Source organism: Bombina bombina, chromosome 5, assembly GCF_027579735.1.
Source record: "Bombina bombina isolate aBomBom1 chromosome 5, aBomBom1.pri, whole genome shotgun sequence".
NCBI classification, from domain to species: Eukaryota; Metazoa; Chordata; class Amphibia; order Anura; family Bombinatoridae; genus Bombina; species Bombina bombina.
The window spans coordinates 41,107,308-41,123,103 of NC_069503.1; the positions used below are offsets into that span (position 1 = coordinate 41,107,308).

At 37.7% G+C, this 15,796-nt stretch overlaps 1 protein-coding gene across 1 annotated transcript in view; it reads left to right on the plus strand.

Moving 5' to 3' along the window:
* LOC128659788 (zinc finger protein 585A-like) overlaps nucleotides 1–15,796 on the plus strand; it is a 168,798-nt gene that overhangs the window by 137,794 nt on the left and 15,208 nt on the right. The gene's annotated exons all lie outside the window — the stretch shown is intronic.

The following is a 15,796-nucleotide window of genomic DNA, read 5'->3' on the forward strand; positions in this document are numbered from 1 at the left end:
TTGTTTTTTAGATGCCGGCATCATCAATTTTATAATATATTTTATATTTACTGTTATAATAATTCATGGAATAAATAATATTTTTGTTACAAGATAATATCTAGTCATTTGGATCTATTCTGGGACCGCTTCAGTCTATCTAGATACAATCTATTGCTATATAGCCTTTCATAAAAATATTTAACTTGAATCTCTAAGTTGCTCATTTTGAGCGCCACCCAGAACCACTTCTTTTTTTCTTTTACACTTCACTGGGTTTTATGAGGATTCAACCCATTAACTATTTCTGGGCACAGGCATTAGAGTAACAGAGTGTTGCATCTCTATAAGCACCCCGTTCTTTTGCACCTTCAATCTAGCATACCTGTTTCCTCCATTTACTCTTCTTTCACTAGTAATTTTATCCAAACAAGGTTTTTCGGATTCGGTCATAGAGACCATGATTCAGGCTCATAAACCTGTAACTAGAAAAATTTACTATAAGATTCAGCGTAAATATCTTTATTGGTGTGAATCTAAGGGCTACTCATGGAGTAGAGTTAGAATTCCTAGGATTTTGTCTTTTCTCCAGGAAGGGTTGGAGAAGGGGTTATCGACGAGTTCCCTAAAGGGTCAAATTTCAGCTTTGTCTGTACTGTTACACAAGCGTCTGGCGGATGTTCCAGATGTTCAGTCTTTTTGTCAGGCCTTGGTCAGAATCAGGCCTGTGTTCAAACTAGGACTGCAACTAACGATTATTTTCATAATCGATTAATCGGCCGATTATTTTTTCGATTAATCGACTAATTGGATAAAAAAAAATCAATAATTGTTTCCTATATTTTAAATAAAATCCACATACTGAGTGTTACAAATATAAACTTCAGACTAAAACTTTACATTAACACAACTGTTTGTCCAATTTTTAAGCAGTAGAGCACAGTTTTATAATTAAACAAAACAAAAACAAAACCTGTTTGAACAGAGGTAGAACTAGAAAGAGAATATCACGGTTAATAACATTCTGTTATTCACTCTTTCAGAAACTTTGCATTGAAATGCAAAAATCTCAACATGTCCACATGCTTCTGGCTAAGGCTGGTTCTCTGTTTGCAGCTATATTTCCTGCAGCAGAGAAAAGGCAATAAGATAGTGTTGAGGTGCTTGAGATGTATAAGTAGGGTTTTGCCAATTTCACCAAAGTGGGATATTTATCTTTGTTAGCTCTTCACCAATGCAAAGGAGTTTTCACCTTGGCAAGGGACCTCTCAATAAAGTAACCCTTGACTTCATTCTTACATAAAAAATATCTTGAATATCTATATGCAATGGTAAATAACCAGCTATAATGTTAGGGGGAAATATCTAGTCCGCTCTAAAAATAACAGATATATACATATAGGTTGAATCTGGTACATATTATCACAATATATTAAAAATATAAAAAAACAATAAAAAACAAATCAAACGCGCTAAGGACTGTATAGCAATAACAGGACAAAGCCTTACACATTTATTTTTACAGTACAAATAATCAGCAATAACAAGCAATACACTAATAATTGTGCAAACAGATAATAGTGCACATCAATTTAAATAACTCCCATCAGTCTAGGGGCTAGGTGTAAATAACAAGCTCAGCACTTTATTATGCAAAGCATAGTTCCAAATCACCTGATTTTAATACAAACAATCCAAATGATGACTATTATATCTGGGTTGCACATAAGCCTGGGGTAGTTGTAAACGTATACTGTCCTGAAAAAGTGAAAGGTAGACGTCTGTAGATGTCCTTTAGGCTAAGAACATAACCATAAAACACAATACCATATGTAGGAGTTAATTGGCTGGAAGCAGCTGGTGTTGTGCACAGACCAACTAATTGCAAACCAACTAATCGATTAATCGATTATGAGATTCATTGACAACTATTTTCATAATTGATTAATATCGATTATGACGATTAGTTGTTGCAGCTCTAGTTCAAACCAGTTACTCCTCTATGGAGTTTAAGTTTAGTTCTCAATGTTCTTCAAGGGGCTCCGTTCTAGCCTATGCATTCCTTAGATATTAAGTTGTTATCTTGGAAGGTTTTATTTCTGGTGGCTATTTCTTCTGCTCGCAGAGTATCAGAACTCTTTGTTACAGTATGAGTCTCCTTATCTTATTTTTCATGCAGATAAGGTAGTTTTGCGTACAAAAATAGGATTTCTTCCTAAGGACGTTTCCGATCGGAACATTTATCAGGAGATTGTTGTGCCTTCTTTGTGTCCTAATCCTTCTTCTAAGAAGGAAAGGCTTTTGCACAATTTGGACGTGGTCCATGCCTTAAGGTTCTACCTGCAGACGACTAAGGACTTTCGTCTGTCTTCTTCCTTATTTGTGGTTTTCTCTGGAAATTGTAAGGGACAGAAAGATACGGCTACTTCTCTTTCTTTTTGGCTGAGGAACATCATACATTTTGCATATGAGACTGCTGGACAACAGCCTCCTGAGAAAGTTGCGGCCCATTCCACAAGGGCTGTTGCTTCCTCATGGGCATTCAAGAATGAAGCTTCTGTGGAACAGATTTGCAAGGCTGCAACTTGGTCCTCTCTTCACACTTTTTCAAAATTTTACAAATTTGAGGCCGCTTTTGGGAGATAGGTTCTTCAAGCAGTGGTGCCTTCCGTTTAAGTTCCCTGTCTTGTCCCTCCCGTATCATCTGTGTACTCTAGCTTGGGTATTGAATCCCATTAGTAGTTAAGATGATCCGTGGACTCATCGTGTCTTAAAAAAGAAAAGAACATTTATGCTTACCTAATAAATTTATTTCTTTTTTAACACGATGAGTCCACGGCCCGCCCTGCTCTTTTAGACAGGTTATGGGTTATTGTAAACTTCTGCACCTTGACTTTTCCTTTCTCTTCCTAACTTCGGTCGAATGACTGGAGTGGGAGGGAAGGGAGGAGTTATTTAACAGCTCTGCTGTGGTGCTCTTTGCCTCCTCCTGCTGACCAGGAGGTGAATATCCCATTAGTAATTAAGATGATCCGTGGACTCATCGTGTCAAAAATAAATAAATTTATCAGTTAAGCATAAATTTTCTTTTTAGAAAACATTTCTTATTTCTATTAGCTGCACCTGTTTATCATCAGAACATTTATCCCACTGATCTGTGACTGATTCTTGTTGTTAATAAAGACCTTAGTAAGTGTATTCTGCACCTTCAGCTGCTGCTGTTTGTCACATGACCACACACTTAAAGGGACAGTGTCCTGTACATTTGTTTTTCCCTTAAAATAACAAGAAACCCCAAATGTTTTTCATCATTTAAATAGAACATATACTTTTCAACAACTTTCCAACAGACTTCAATTATGATATTTGCTTCATTCTCTAGAAATCCTTTATTAAAGCAGTGCACTACTGGGAGCTAGCTGAGCACATAACGTGAGCCAATGACAAGAGGCTTGTATGTGCCACTAATCAGCATCTAGAGCACCATGGTGCATTATATGCTTTGTCACAAAGGTCCCCAAGGGAATAAAGCAGATTTGCATAATAGAAGAAAATTGGAAAGTTGTTTAAATTCTAATCATAAAAGTTTAATTTCAGCTTTGCTTTCCCTTTAATTGTGTTTCTAATGACTTGTTTTACCTGTGTATAAAATAGTATAAAGAGTATGGGAAATTTCACCTTTAGCTTTATTTTTTTATATAAAATAAGTGTTTGCTGACGAGCGGAGCGTGCAGGCGTCCGTGATGGCTGCACCTTTCTGAAGCTTCGAGTGCGGTCCGCTTGAAACCACCCACTGGCCAGCATCACATCCCAAAAAATTGCACAAGTTACTGGGGAAATGGGGAAAGTACAGGGATAGCTTAGCCCTAATCCTAGCAGCCCTCCAATACCTACCTGATCACGTCTGTGGTCTACTCATACACGCCGCTGTAAGCTTCAATACTAGGTTGCATCCAAACCATGGCAATCTGACCAAACACCACCAAATGCCCTGAGACCACGGCAGAGCCCTCTCCGGCTCCTACAGCCTCCTGTTCTAATGTACTCTACCAAAGGAGAGTTAAGGGTAACACTAGACATGATCCTCAAGATTTACCGCTGTGACGCAGCAATCATCTCCATGAGACTCAGCACACATGGCCTGAGAAACTTTAGATATCGGCTTCAAACAGTAAGTCCTGCATAATAGTTTTACATCTCAACCACTAACTATAAAAAGATTGCTGCATGACACAATCCAGATCATAGACGTATGCAATTAGCAGATACATCTAGTGCTGACTATCTCATCCATGTGTACTAGATATCTGAATGTCATGGTGATATGATACAACTCTGAACAAACTGAGTAAGAAAACACATCTAAATAGACAAGTAGGTTTTAAAACCCACTCACAGGGAACAACCCTAACCCCATAGGCAACAACCAACTTACAGAAAATAATCTGCCTCAACTAAGACTTATCATGGCACATCGCAGAACTTCTAAAGCGGATAAACTAACCAGAGCCACACCCAGACACAGGCTCCAATCCTGTTAATACATTCTTTAAACAAATGTATAGAAAGAAAATTACAGACCCTCCTTCCACAGACTGTGAAGAAGACATTCTAACAGAGAACACTGATAACGCTGCACAAACCAGCCTTCTAGAACCTACACCAGTAAATGCTGATGGCCCTGTTACTCTGAAAGCGATGGAAGCTCTTATTTCACAGGTCAAATCATGCATAAAAGAAGAATGTGCCGACTTAAAGAGAGACATTAATGAGCTTGGATATAGGGTTGAAGCTCTGGAGGATGAACGAGAAGAAATAGCTAAAGACATGACAGATATGTCACAAAAAAATACGTCTACAGGAAGAACAGATCACAGATCTAGAACAAAAGTTAGACGACATAGAGAACAGAACTCAACGCAACAACCTTCGAATCAGAGGGATACCTGAGAAGGTGCTAGGCGACGCAATTCACGACTACCTCCAAGAGATATGTCAGTCCCTGGCAATAGCGAACTCTGTTGTTATTCAAGAAATCACGCTGGAAAGAGCTCACCGCACACTTCACCCTAAGCCTACAGAAAACCATCTTCCCAGAGATATTGTGGTGTGCTTTCAGAGCTTCAGGGCTAGAGAAAAGATACTGAACTTTTCTAGACAACAGCACAACTTTACATACTTAGGTGCAAAGATCCAATTCTTCCAAGACCTCTCCATCAAGACATTGCAGAGAATAGACTTTAACATCCTAACTACGCATCTAAGATCCTTGAAGGTTCCCTATAGATGGGGATTCCCTGTATCCATCCAAACTATCAAAAGTGGGAAATGAATTGAATGTACAGACCCATCCAGCACAGCTTCCTTCTGTGCTGCACTAAGAATAATAGCTCCAGATGTTCCTACAATGTCATCTCAAGCTTCCAAATTGGTTGTTGCAGTTTGACCCAAACCTCAAAGAAGCACCTGGTCAGAAGTAGCTAGTAAACTCAGCAAGAAGAAACTTACATCTGAAACTCACACTGCAAATACATTCTAACATTAATCACCATCTATGACTCTAGGAGTATGTGAGTTCTGTCAATCTTAACGTTAATAACTATTACCTACTATGATAATGAAGTATGTTTAATTATTCAGAGTTGCTTAACATTGTTCATGTTGTTATTAATGTTGATTTGACATACAGTAGAAATACAGTTTCCAATTGTGCTCTCAGACACATGTTTGTAGTCTTTACAATGTTTAAATGTCAGGATTTCTGAGATTTTTGTATTTTATTTATCTTTTGTCTCATGCTATGACATTCATTCATTAGAGTATAAATACCCTTGTCCCCATTTTTTCAATTTTTCAATATACTTGAACCAGGTCACTAAACATCCTTGATGTACTATAACCTGTTTCCCCACCCAACTTTGTTACCATTCATATCTACCAGTGGTGGGTTTCAACATACCATATCTAGCCCCCTTCTCTACAGTAAAGTAGACTACTAAACCTAATTCTCTTCTTTCTCCTCACCTTCTTTAACTTTATTCTAACACTTCTTCCCTTCCCCCTCCCTTCCCTTTAGCCAACTTCAATCTTTATCTGGTACATACTACACTTCTGCTTTGATAGAACTACACATATTACGGTTTTGCTCTCCGGTCATATCTGATCCCCATAGTAATACCTCCCACACACGCAAATAAATGAGTAAACACGCAAAACTTTTACAATAGCAATGCAAAATGTTAAAGGGTTCTTATCCCCAGAAAAGAGGTCAATTGCCTTCCATGACTTCTATAAAAAGCGGATTGACCTCCTTTTAACCCAAGAAATGCACTTAGAAAAATCAATGAACCCAAACTGTCTACATATTACTATGACCGGAACTTTCTTAGCTCAGACCCAGGTAAAAAAGAATGGTGTGGGTATCTCGATCAGAAAAGGCTCCTCCTTTGAACTACTAAATAAATATTCTGACACTGATGATAGAGTTCTAATAATCGTGGGCTTACTATATGGTATACCCCTCACAATAGCTAATATATACGCCCCCAACCGACCAACACCAACCTTTTTTTTGTAAGACACTTAACCAACTAATAGATAATGCTAAAGGCCCGACTATTATAGGAGGAGACTTTAACTTTCCACTCAACCCAGCAATAGATAAATCAACAGGGAAATAATATATGGGAAATAGAAGAACAAAGGCTAACTGGCATGCTCTCCAAACCCTTCCACTATATGACACCTTGCAGATTACACATCCCACTCCTTGGGACTATACCTTCTCACATCCACAAAACTCCTACTCCTGCCTTGACTACATACTTTGTGGCCAAACCACACTATCTGACGTAAAAGATTCTAAGATAACCCATACGGTATGGTCAGACCACAGCAAAGTGATTAACACTTTCACTTGGTCCTCTATACCACTTAGCCGTGCAAGCTGGAGGCTCAATGATCTTATATTTTCTCATCCTTACTGACATCAAGGAGAGAACAGTTGAATTATTTTATTTTAATAATCCCCTAGACACTTCTAACTCCAACAATTGGGAAGCATACAAATGCTATAAATGGGGGGAACTCAAACACACGAAGAGACAACGTCAACAAAGAACTGCACAATATAATACTCTTACCTCTAAATTTATGCAATCCGAACTGGAACATAAAATTAATCTGACTTCCCCTCAACAGCGGGATAGAGACACTTTAAATAATTATATAATTAAAAATGCACATTTGCAGAGATTTGTTAACCTTGGGAAACAGGTAAATCTAATACCCAGGGATGCTCTCCTCCTTTATAAACCCAAGGACAGGGACAATACATTCAAAGGGGTTTATTGTGTCCAATACTCCAAAATTTGTGGAATAATTAAACAAAATTTTCCCCTATTGGCAGCGGACGATAAATTGACTGACTTAGTACATCAGGGTGTAAGATGCTCTTGTAAGAAATGTCCAACTTTGGCATCCCTCCTTTCTCCTACGCAACTTAAACAGCAAACTAGACCACAAAGCTCTTGGCTTAGACATTTTAGGTATGTTTCGCTGTGGTCACAGAAAATGTAAACCCTGTGACTATGTACAAGTCAGCGATACATTTACATCTACTGCCAATGGTCTAACTTATCCCCTTAAGACCTGCTTAAATTGTACCTGTACTAATGTTATCTACCTTATTACATGTACTCTATGCAAAATACAATATGTAGGTCTTACATCTAGAGATATCAATTCATGTATTTGAGACTATACTGTATGTCCACTTTGTCTAGGGGGAAATCTACTACCCCCCAAGTACAACATTTTGCCAGCTCACATAATTGTGAATTACATACATTCAGATGGACAGCCATTGAGAAGGTTATGGTACCTAAGAGAGGAGGCGACATTGACACCCTCCTAGCTAAACGTGAGCTGTTCTGGATCTTCACTTTGAGGACCAGCACACCCCATGGTTTAAATTCTAAATACGACCTCATAAATTTGGGATTAGTAGTATGTACCCCCTTATGCTTTTCATACTTGGTTCCCCTTTTATATAACCCTATATTCATTTCCTTTGTTCCCTATGACTTTCCCTTCTCCCATATACTCAGGTATCATTTTGATGACTGTCTATATTGGATTTCCCTTACTCTTTGTACAGGTAGTATCTGTACAGGCAGTATTTATGTATTCTATACTTGGCACTTATTTTGTGCACCTTCTGGATGGGCAGTCCATATGATATGTACAATGAATTATATTATATCATTAAATTAAGCTATATAAATAGATCCATTATGCTAGATTATTGTACACATATTGTTCCTCACCATTTCAATGATGGATAGTATGGTATTTAGTGACTTGTATCTTCTCATACTCCTGTATTATTCTACTCTAATTTATAGCATTTACTCTTTGTTACCTACTTTCCACGAGCACATCTTTGCTATTACTATATTGTCCTTTTTTACAGTACATTATAGGGCTGCAACAACTAATCGGTAAGTTTGATCATAAAAATAGTTGTCAACAAATCTCATTATCAATTAGGTGGTCAGCGATTAGTTGGTCAGTTGCAGAGCACTAGCTGATTTAATCTGATGATCTACTGCAACTAAGATTGTGGGAAAAAAATTGAATGTATTTATTTTTTTAATCTTTTCTATCCGATTAATCGGATAATAATCATCCGATTAATCGGATAGAAAATAAATAAATAAATAAAAATGTTTGCACAATACCATGTGCAGGAGTTCATCGGATTGAAGCAGCTGGTGCTGTGCAATTAACCAACTAATCGCTGACCACCTAATTGATAAAGAGATTCTTTGACAACTATTTTTATGCTCAATCTTACCAATTAGTTGTTGCAGCCCTAGTAAATTATATTAACATTTTTATATCATATAACATGTACTATAGCACTATCTATATTGTTTCATTATATATATATATATATATATATATATATATATATATATATATATATATATATATATATATATATATATATATACATACCGCACTTTGTACTTTTTTACATTTATGACAGTGTGTTTAATACGGTATTTGCCATTTCTTTTATATATATTTTGTATTGCTCCATGAAATATTTCATATAGTTTTTGTGCTCCTGTTATGTGTTTTATGTATGTACCTACTTGTGTTCTCATCTACTCATGCAGCATATTGGGTTAATCTCTTTCTTTGCACAGCATCTGAGGGTGTTTTACTCAATTAGTTTTAACCAATTAGAATGGTTTAGAATAGAGCTTCCTCTGATGGCCAACTAGAGCTGCATGATAGGAGAAGTGACACCTTGCTGGCTATCCTGATATGGATGCACTGAGATTTTGGACTTTCCAGGGGTGAGTAGGCTATAGTAAGACCCGGATACCTAAATAAGTGTATGTGCAGTTTTGCATTCTAACGGGTACTCACACTTTCTACTGTTTTTTATTGTGTATGCTGTGGGATATTTCATCTTTTCTTTCACTTTATAGATTATCTAGCCCATATTAACCTCCCATCCCTTACAGCAGAAGACTCCTCCACCTTAGACCAACCATTCCATATACAAGAAATTCTAATGGCTATAAAATCCCTCCCACCTGGTAAAGCCCCAGGCCCAGATGGCTTCACCCCCAAATTCTACCATCTACTTAAAACACAATTAAGCCCACAACTCTTTACTCTATTCCAATCGATAAACCAGACTGGCTATCTCTCCCAACACCTCTTGGAGGCTACCATATCGGTGATCCCTAAACCAGGCAAATGCCCTGATCAAGTAGGTAACTATAGGCCAATATCCCTATTGAACATAGATGTGAAACTATATGCTAAGATTCTAGCCACTTGTATAAATAAAGTCCTACCCTACCTGATCCATACTGACCAGGTGGGCTTTATCCCAGGCATAGAAGCCAAAGACAATTCCATTTGTGTACTTCAAACTCTACATTACTCCAATAATGGCAAAACCTCAATTATTTTGCTCTCTACGGATGCTGAGAAGGCTTCGACAGGGTGGACTAGGAGTTCACGTGGTCCACCTTGTCAAAATTCGGGTTCTCTACCAAATTAATTACAAGAATAAAGTTAGTTATACACTAACCCTACTGCTCTAATCCGCGCTAATGACTCAACTTCTGACAAATTTTCCCTTAAAAACAGTACCCGACAGGGTTGCCCCCTATCACCCCTCCTATTTGCCCTTATGGTTGAGACTTTTGCTACACATATCCGATGTAATCCAAACATCAAAGGACTGAAATTTGGCCCCATAGAACAAAAATGGCTACTGTACGCAGATTATATTATCTTTACCATAGACTTCAAAGCACATCCATCCCACTCTCCTAAAAGAACTTGATACATATAAAGTGATCTCTATCTTTTCCATCAACATGGACAAATCATCCCTCCAACCCATTAACCTGATGTCAGACAAAACCACATATATAATATATATAACAAACACCCTATTCTCAATCTCCAACTCTATACGCTATCTAGGCATCAATATTACACCAGACATAACAGAGCTATTCAGTTTAAATTATCTTCCTTTGCAAACTGATACCCAGAAGCTTTTAGAATCATGGCATAAGCAGGGCCATTTATCGTGGATTGGTTGTGTAAATGCTGTAAAAATGACAATCCTCCCAAAATACCTTTTATCTATTTCAAGTACTCCCACTTTATTTACCCTATCACTATTTGACATCACAACAGAAACAAATAGAAACATTTATATGGTCATACCACCGACCAATAGTAGCAAAACAGACTTTATACCTAAACAGGAAAGATGGCGTCCTAGGAATTCCCAACCTGACTACTTTAGGGCTACCCATCTAGCACGTATTGCTGCATTGAATCATAACAACCCTTTTAAGCCATGGGTCCAACTAGAAGTGGCGCTCCCCAATCTTCCTTCTTTGGACGAGATGTGTTGGATCCCTAAAAGATACAGATTAATAACATGCACCACCAACTACTATGTAGCAAGCACACTCAAAACATGGGACAAAACTATCCAATTAAATCACAATCTCATGCCAAAAATCCCCTCTCACCCCACTCTGGGGACACCCATTGTTCCTCCAGCCCGAATTGACACAAACAATCTCCATAATCGATCAATTACAACAACTACCAATATCTTCATTGTTTAAAGACGGACATTTCAGAATGCAAAATGACTTAGAACATATAGGAACACCTTTTCACAAATGGTTTGTATGTCTTCAAATTCGTCACGCAATTCAAATAAATCCACATAAGCTAAATTTTGTTAGACCTAACACACCATTTGAATCCTTATGTATTAATTTATAGTATGCTTAGAGGCTGCTTCCCAACACATAAACCCCTAGACATAACTAAGTGGGAAAAAGAAATGCAAGAAACGTTTAAAGAAGAACAATGGAGCAAATTCTTTAAATTGACTAAGAAAGCATCCTTCTCACCAATCATTGTAGAACTTAACTACAAAATCCTATCAAGATGGTACCTCACACCCCACCGACTCCACAGTATTTTCACTGGTGTCTCCTCACTGTGTTGGAGACATTGCGGTGAAAAAGGCAAATCTGGTGGCATTGTCCTCAGATAAAAACATTTTTGGGAAAACATCACCTTAAAGGGACATGAAACCCAAAAATGTTCTTTTGTAATTCAGATAGAGAATATACTTTTTAACAACTTTCTAATTTACTTATATTATCTAATTTGTTTCATTCTCTTGGTATGCTTTGTTGAAGGAGTAGCAATGCACTAACAGTTTCTAACTAAACACATGTGTGAGCCAATGACAATCAGTATAAATATGCAGCCACCAATCAGCTGCAAGAGCCTAGGTTCTCTGCTGCTTCTGAATTTGCCTAGATAAACCTTTCAGCAAAGGATAACAAGAAAAGGAACCAAATTAAAGGGACAGTACACTGTAAAATTGTTTTTCCATAAATGTATTTTAAATGACTTGTTATACCAACTGCAGAGTATAAAATATTTGAGAAATTGCATTTTCGGATTTATTTGTGTATCTGAAGTAACTGGTTTTGTGCTTTGAAACCACAGCCTATTACAATGGGTTGAGCTTCAGGTAATATCAGATCTCATTATGTTATCACTTTTATGTATACAGACTTGCTTCCTTATCTTATATTTGTCTGGAACACCAATTCAATACATAGAGAGAACAATGGAAAATTATCATTTTATTACTTAACTATCATGCCCCCCACTGAGGGTGTAATCTCTTCTTCTGGCTGTGTTTACTTAGGCTTGTCAATAGCGTATACGCCAGTATCAAAACTTTCAGTATAGGTTGGCAAACCACAAGCTAAATCAGCTATTTCAAATGCTGAAATAGGAGTAAAGGAGCTACTTGCAACCAATTTAATACACTCTAGCAGGTAAAAAGGATCATTGGGAAACATTTAAGGGGGAGAAAGTTTTTGGGTGAACTGTCCCTTTAAATAATAGAAGTAAATTGGAAAGTTGTGTAAAATTGTATTCTTTATCTGAATCATGGAAGAAAATTTTGGGGTTTCATGTTCCTTTAAACATTAACTCAATATTAGGCACAACACTCGAACTTCGCCCTTCCATAATACTCCTCAATGACCTCCCCCAAATCCCTTGTCTGTATCATAGGAAATTGTTACAATGTATGATAAATTGCGCCAAGAGATTTAATACCTAGATTTTGGTAAAAAGCGACAACACCCACCTTACAAATGTGGCTAAAGGAAGTGATCATGTTCTCTCTTTGGAAAAACTCCATTACTGCTTTCAAGGTAAAGCTGATTTTATCTTAGACCTCATATTTATATGGGACCAGAAAACAACAATATAACCTAAAGTACCTGTGACACAAAACCTTCTCATTTCCCCCTCCTCCCCTTCTTTAACTTATTTCCTCTCCTACTTTTCCCTCTTTAGAAATATCCTTCATTTCTTTACGGTCACGCGGCTACACTGATTATAGTGCCTCTAATTTATGTTATCAACAGTGACTGTAATTTGTATTTATAGTTTACTTTATTCCACAAATGTTATGTGCTAATGTTATTCATGTTGTGTTCATTTTTGTAAAATTCAATAAAATACAATTTAATTACAATAAATAACTGTTTGCTGTTTGTAATTTATTTCTATTATCAAATTGTACACAGCCTTTTAATGACCTGAGGCACCGGCTCCTACTTAGCATATGCAGGAGTTCAAATTATATAAAAATATGTGTCTGTTATTGGCTGATAGCTGTCACATGGTACAGGTGCAGAACTACATTTATCAGAAAACAATTTACTATCACCTGGATTACGAGTCTTGCGTTAGCCTTAAAAAGCAGCGTTGAGGGGTCCCAACGCTGCTTTTTAATGCCCACTGGTATTATGAGTCTGGCAGGTACAGGTGTACCGCTCACTTTTTTTCTGCGATTTTAGCATACCGCAAATCCCCTTACGTCAATTGCGTATCCTATCTTTTCAATGGGATTTTCCTAATGCCGGTATTACAATTGCTGGAAAAAGTGAGCGGTACAGCCTCTCCTGTCAAGACTCCTACCGCATTTAAAAGTCAGTAGTTAAGAGTTTTATGGGCTAACGCTGTAACATAAAACTCTTAACTAAAGTGCTAAAAAGTACACTAACAAACATAAACTACCTATTAACCCCTAAACCGAGGCCCCCCACATCGCAATCAGTTAAATCAAATTTCTCCAACATAGGTGTGTCCGGTCCACGGCGTCATCCTTACTTGTGGGATATTCTCCTCCCCAACAGGAAATGGCAAAGAGCCCAGCAAAGCTGGCCATATAGTCCCTCCCAGGCTCCGCCTACCCCAGTCATTCTCTTTGCCGTTGCACAGGCAACATCTCCACGGAGATGGCTAAGAGTTTTTTTGGTGTTAAATGTAGTTTTATTCTTCAATCAAGAGTTTGTTATTTTAAAATAGTGCTGGTATGTACTATTTACTCTGAAACAGAAAAGAGATGAAGATTTCTGTTTGTAAGAGGAAAATGATTTTAGCAACCGTTACTAAAATCGATGGCTGTTTCCACACAGGACTGTTGAGATGAATTAACTTCAGTTGGGGGAAACAGTGAGCAGACTTTTGCTGCTTGAGGTATGACACATTTCTAACAAGACTTGGTAATGCTGGAAGCTGTCATTTTCCCTATGGGAACCGGTAAGCCATTTTCTTAGTTTAGTATAAGAATAAAGGGCTTCATTAGGGCTTAAAAAACTGGTAGACATTTTTCTGGGCTAAAACGATTACTTTACTAAGCATATTTGGCAGATTATAACTATTAATAGTTATTATAATCTTGGGGATTGTTTTAAAAAAACGGCAAGCACTGTATTGGACACCTTTTTCACTGGGGGCCTTTTCTAGTCATAGGCAGAGCCTCATTTTCGCGCCACTAATGCGCAGTTGTTTTTGGAAAGCATGGCATGCAGAAGCATGTGTGAGGAGCTAAGAACCACTGAAAAAGCTTATAGAAGGCATCATTTGGTATCGTATTCCCCTCTGGGCTTGGTTGGGTCTCAGCAAAGCAGATACCTGGGATTGTATAGGGGTTAAATGTAAAAACGGCTCCGGTTCCGTTATTTTAAGGGTTAAAGCTTTTCAATACTTTGGTGTGCAATACTTTTAAGGCTTTAAGATACTGTGGTGAAATTTTGGTGAATTTTGAACAATTCCTTCATACTTTTTCACATATTCAGTAATAAAGTGTGTTCAGTTTAAAATTTAAAGTGACAGTAACGGTTTTATTGTAAAACGTTTTTTGTGCTTTGTTGACAAGTTTAAGCCTGTTTAACATGTCTGAACCATCAGATAACGATGTTCTATATGTATGAAAGCCAAGGTTTCTCCCCATTTAAATATATGTGATAATTGTGTCATAGTGTCCAAACAAAGTAGGGACAATAATGCCATAGATAATGATATTGCCCATGATGATTCCTCAAATGAGGGGAGTAAGCATGGTACTGCATCATCCCCTTCTGTGTCTACACCAGTTTTGCCCACACAAGAGGCCCCTAGTACATCTAGTGCGCCAATACTTATTACCATGCAACAATTAACGGCTGTAATGGATAATTCTATTGCAAACATTTCATCCAAAATGCCTACTTATCAGAGATAGCGCGATTGCTCTGTTTTACACACTGAAGAGCAAGAGGACGCTGATGATAACTGTTCTGACATGCCCTCACACCAATCTGAAGGGGCCAGGAGGGAGGTTTTGTCTGAGGGAGAAATTTCAGATTCAGGGAAAATTTCTCAACAAGCTGAACCTGATGTTGTAACATTTAAATTTAAATTAGAACATCTCCACACACTACTTAAGGAGGTATTATCTACTCTGGATGATTGTGACAATTTGGTCATTCCAAAGAAATTATGTAAGATGGACAAGTTCCTAGAGGTTCCGGTGTCCCCTGATGCTTTTCCTATACCCAAGCGGGTGGCGGACATAGTAAATAAGGAGTGGGAAAGGCCCGGCATACCTTTTGTTCCTCCCCCTATATTTAAGAAATTATTTCCTATAGTCGACCCCTGAAAGGACTTATGGCAGACAGTCCCCAAGGTCGAGGGGGCGGTTTCTACTCTAAACAAACGCACTACTATTCCTATAGAAGATAGTTGTGCTTTTAAGATCCTATGGATAAAAAGTTAGAGGGTTTGCTTAAAAAGATGTTTGTTCAGCAAGGTTACCTTCTACAACCAATTTCATGCATTGTTCCTGTCACTACAGCTGCGTGTTTCTGGTTCGAAGAACTAGAAAAGTCGCTCA